The following is a 5,208-nucleotide window of genomic DNA, read 5'->3' on the forward strand; positions in this document are numbered from 1 at the left end:
TGCTGAGTCCCAGACACCTGGGCCCTGGCTCTTTCCCGGTTACTCACCCATCCATCCACCCTTCACTCATGACCGTGAAATACTGAGCCCTTCTTCTAGCTGCGGCTCTGCGGCTGGTGATGCAGGCAGGTGGTGGTTACTGAGCCGTGCAGTACACGTGCCTGGAGAGAGGAGACGTCAGACCAGGCCTGGGGACGAGTCCACTCAGAGTGAGCTGGTGTCACAACCAGTGACAAGCACGGGGGCTGAACGTGACCGGGGGTGAGAGGGGGCAGTGAGTGACCCGAGGGCGAAGTCCCTCCCTAGAGGAGCTGAGTCAGAGAGGTGAGTCCAGAGGCACACGGATGTACCATCAGGAGGTGGAGGACGCAGGGCGGCGGAGGCACGTGCAGGCACCCTTGGCTGACGACACAGCACGTGCCAAGGCCCAGGGGCCACCTGGAACGCGCACGTGTGGCAAATGTGTAAAGACTCAGGCATGGTGGAAGCTCTGACCTCAAAGCGCTGTAAGGTGAGAGACGAGAGCTTGGGTTTTTATCATGAAGACAAAGGAGTCAATGGAAAAATTTAAACCTTGAGGTTTTCAGTTAGAAAGTTTGCTTTGACAGCTGCACGAAGAGCACCTGAGGGATGAAGGCCCCCCCGCTTCACCAGGCTGAGGTTTCTTACCTGCAGCTGCTGCCTCCAGGGGGTCAGGCAGAGGGGTGCGTGAGTGTGCGTGCTGTGCACACGGACATGGGCGTGTGTGTACGTGTATGCCTGTGTGGATGCCTGTGAGTGTGTGCGTCCGTGTCCCAGCTCTGGGACCTCGGGCTAGGGCAGGGAGACTGGACCAGCTGCCTCCCCACATCCCCAGACCCCGTGCCCAGGGTTCGTGCAGCAGAGGAGAAGCTGTGCTGGGCACAGCAGGTGGCCCGGGGGTGTGCGAGGACAGACGCTACAGAAACAGCTGGAGGGGAATCAATTTGTTCTCTGCTACAGCCAGACACAAACCAATTAGAGCAGACCCAACAGGGGCCCGGTGCTGGGAGAAAGGAACACAGAAGGGCAAATCCGGACAGGGCCTCCTTGCTGGCACCGTCCAGCTGCCGGTGGGGTAAAAACCCGGCTCCAGGAAGGTGGCCAAGACTGTCCGCCCTGCGTCCTGCCGCCCCCGGCCCGCTCCTCATCCCACCTGGACACTGGGGTCAAAGGGAGATGTGGGCTCCAAACCGGGGCCTCCCTCGGGTCCTGTCCTGAGAACACCAGCCCATCCTCTCACCCCTGCACCCCTGCCGAGCTCTCCTCCAGTCCCCCTGCTGGGGGTCCCCTGGCCTTCGTTCAGGGAAGGCTCCAGCCAGAGGTGAGGGGCCTGGAACTGGGCAGAGGGACTTCCTTGGTACAGCCTGGAATCGCCGAGACCATCTCGGGACCCTAGCCTCCTCCCCGCTAGCCCTGGTCCTGCCACCAAGGAGGCACTCAGGAAGGCTGGCCAGTTCTCGGTGGTCCCACTGATCACAGTGCTCCCCGACTGGGCCCCCCAGACCCCTGCGGACCAGCTAGCTGTGTCCCAGCCAGGACCCCAGACTCCTCCCTGGCTGCAGGCTCCTGGCACCATGCCAGGATGGTGATGGGTGAGCCATCCCCACGAGGCCCCCTGTGGGCTGTGGGCCCTGCTTTCCAGGAACCAGCATCTCAGTGTCTGCAGCCTGACCTGGGTCCAGGCTGTGCCCTCAGAGTCCTGGTTCCTACAACGGGCCTTCCAAGGACCGGGAGTGTGAATCAGGGGCAGCAGCCAGGGAGGCCCCTTCGCTCCCTCTGGGGCCCATCCAGCAGCCTGGGGGGCACGGGCCAGTGTCCCTGTGTGTGGTGCTGCCTGCCACCTCTTGCCTGTCCCCACCTCACTTCAAGACCAACCCCTGGCTTCTCAGATGCCGAGTGGGTGTTCCTCCTGTCAGGTCCGGCCTGGCAGTTGGCACGCTTGCTTCTCGAGTGCCTCCTGCTTGCCAGTGTGGGGCAGTGGGGCCAGGCTTCAGCCTCTCAATTTAGAGGGCAGGACATCACATGGGCCCCAAGAGAACTCTGCGAGTAGTCCTAGAGGGCTTCCTGGAGGAGAACATACTTGGGCTGGCCTTGAAGGATGATCTAGACACCCCTGGTGCAGAGGAGGGGCCCCAGCATCATGACTCTGCATCTTCTATGTGTCCGGTACTGCCCCTTCCCCTGACAACCTCGCCTCCCCATGGAGTCCCAGGGTCCAGCCCACCCACCCATTGTCCCAGCCACTCAGGACCCCCTTTCCAGAGCCTCCCTTGCTCCTTGCAGAGCCCAGGAAATTTCTTTCACTTTGTTTTTTTTTTTTTTTTTTTGGTTTTTTGTTCTAATCTTTCTCTCTTGCTAAAGGAAAAATCCACAGAGAACTTCCGGTAAATAAAATCAGCCGCCTGGTTCCAAGTGCTTCGGTGACTCAGCTGCTGCTGATTACATGTCAGGACTGAGTGTCTACCTTGGGGACTCACAGGCCTCCAAGAATACATGCATGTGCCCCCGGGTTCAAGGACTGGACCCTAAAGGCCCTTCAGCCAGGCCCACAGGGCCCCCGCCTGCCTTCCCAGCAGCTTCCTTTGTGCCCCCAACCCTCGTTCTGCCACAGCCCCTCAGCAACACCCTCCCACCTCTGTGCACAGTATCTTTTCCAGCTCCATCCAGAACCTTCTTTCCCCCTTACTTGCTGGCACAGCAAGCTCTTCTCATCCCCAGAGCAATCCACGGCCCCTCCCCAGCCCCGACCCGGAGGGCATGAATAAGAGTGTCCCCCTGCCCCTGGGGACCGTCTTGCTCCATCTAGCACGCCCCTGGGGTCCCCAGCGCTCTTCGGTGCAATTTTTCACATTTGCCCCTCGTTTTGGAGGCTGACTTCACCAGTGGAGCTCTGTTACCCCCACACCCACCCCCAGGACCCCCACCCCCTAAAGGTGACATACTCTGCCCCAGTACGGGGCTGCTGGGTCAAAGCCACCTCCCCTCCCCTTGAAGCCACGGAGACTCCTACCTGCAACCAGGAGTGGCAAGAACCTCCTCGCCCCCGTCTTCAGCAGGTCAAAGAGCCCAAGCCATGCACCCCAGGGTCACCACTAAGTCTAGGGGGGTGCTGGAGGGAAGAGCCACAGGGCTTGTAGTACGGGGGAGGCTGGCAGAGTCCTGAATGTCCTGCCACTTACGGCTGCAATCCACCAACACCTTCGGGGGTCTCATCTGTAAAGTGGACTGCTGGAGCCCATGGAACTGGGCGGCGGCCGTACCCCGTCCCTAGGGCCTGCACACATAAGGTGCTCAATGGTGGCGCAGCACCCTGCCACGCTCTGCCTCAGGCAGGCTGTGGCCCTGCAGGCTCCGTGGTTTGGAATTGCGCCCTCTGCTTTCACCCTCACTTACCAGGAGCAGTTCTCATGAGACTTGTTGTGACCTTTGTTGTCCAGAGGCTCTTGGGGACAGTATCAGTGTCTCATTTTAGGGCCACCTAGATGGAGCCACATGGGAGAAGTGTCTTTCAGAGCCAAGGCTGGAAAGAATCTGCATGCCTTACAGGGCACTGAATGATGCCATCTTTGATGGAGGCTTTTCCTGACACAGGTAGGCAGAGGCCCTGCTCTGGATGGTCGCCTCCAGACCGATGGGACCAGTCTTGTCCACCTCCCCAGGGGTCTCACCAGTCCTTACGTGACTTGATGGGAAGAACGGAGGGAAGGCTTATCCTAAGGGATAGTGAAGGCTGCTGGACTGATCCTATTTCCCTTTTCACCCTGGCAGCCAGGAACCTCGGAGCCAAATTGCCGACTCCAGTCAAAGCCTCTGTGCTGGACCTCCTGGCCTGCGTGTTTATGTCCCACTTTTCCCCTTATGGTTCCGATCCTATCCTCATTCATATTTCCTCTAACCTGGAAAGCTTCGTGTGTTACGTGTATTTTGTATAATACACTTGAATGAATGAATGAAAGGATTGAATGACTTTTGTATACACTGACTTGTAGTTTGCCTGAGGCTGATGGGATCCTTCAAGTAAGGCAGGGTTTGAGTGAACGCTTGCCTGTGTCAGGCATGAACAGACCCAACCACTGCCCCCCACCAAGCCTCACATACCCGCCCCCCCAGCCCCAGGAGCAGACCCTCCACTCCCCGCTCCTCGTCTCCTCCTGAAGGTCACGTCCATTCAGAACCTGTGCTGGACACCATCTTTGGAGGGAGGGTACACGTACCCACAGTCCGGAGGGAATTTTTGGCTCACGGAACTTGGAGCCTGAAGGGAGGGATATCTGGCCCCAGGCCTTCCTTCTGGGTGACGAAGAAGACGGGAGAGGCTGGGTGGCAGGTTTGGGGTCACACAGCGTGATGGTGGCCCTCCTGGCTTTCACCCACACGGGACATGCACGAGCTCACCCAGCCCCAGCTTCCAACACGCGTGTACACACACCAGCATGCACAGAGCACGAGAGCGCTATCAGATGGGAGCCCAGTCCCTCCCCGAGCCATCGCCAGTGATTAATGTGGACGCAGTAATGGCTCCGGCGGCTGCTCTAAGCCCATGTCGAGCAGCATTCTTAGCCCCAGAAGCCGGAGTCTGGGAAAAGCCACGACTCACTGTCAAGAAATATTGGCAGCTGGAGAGCAGAGCCTGCAAAGCCCAAGAGAACCGCGGCACTGTTCGGAGCTGTGGCAGAACGACGTCTGCAATGCGCCCTGTCCTCAAGGGCTCCCTGCAAACCCGCCCCAAGGGGATCTGAGGTCCCCGGAGCCTGCACCCCCCTCCCACCCATACGGCTCCTTCCAGCGCCTTCTGGATCCTGCCCTGGTGGGAGGCTGCTGGCCAAGGGGGCCGGGTGGGCATTTCCGGGGGGGTGGTGGCCCCTCGCCTGCCCCTTCCCCTTGCCAAGCTGCAGGGTGCCCCCCTTGCCCCCAGCCCACCCAGAACTGGGACTGAGTCTTGGTGAAAAAGACTGATGGCAAAAGCTCAGAGCCCTGGGGAGGCTCCTGCCAGGTGGTGGCCTGGGAAAATTGAAAACATCACATCAACAGCGTCTCAGGATGGAGGCCCTGAGGGTGGCATCTTGAACGGAGGCTACTGCGTTAATAGTTCAGGGCCCAGGAATGGCGGGAGGAGAAGATCGCTCGACCTGAGAGCAGGAGGGGCTCCTGGACCTTGCCCCCACCTTCCCGGGCTGCAGAATCGAA

At 59.7% G+C, this 5,208-nt stretch overlaps 1 long non-coding RNA gene across 1 annotated transcript; it reads left to right on the forward strand.

Moving 5' to 3' along the window:
* The first annotated feature begins 301 nt into the window (after positions 1-301).
* On the forward strand, positions 302-3,971 carry LOC109575330 (uncharacterized). The gene is made up of 3 exons (XR_002183209.2): positions 302-511; positions 3,494-3,612; positions 3,790-3,971. It is a non-coding gene; the product is annotated as an uncharacterized lncRNA (long non-coding RNA).
* Positions 3,972-5,208: the final 1,237 nt, after the last annotated feature.

The sequence above is a fragment of the Bos indicus genome, chromosome 21 (genome assembly GCF_029378745.1).
Source record: "Bos indicus isolate NIAB-ARS_2022 breed Sahiwal x Tharparkar chromosome 21, NIAB-ARS_B.indTharparkar_mat_pri_1.0, whole genome shotgun sequence".
Taxonomy (NCBI): Eukaryota; Metazoa; Chordata; class Mammalia; order Artiodactyla; family Bovidae; genus Bos; species Bos indicus.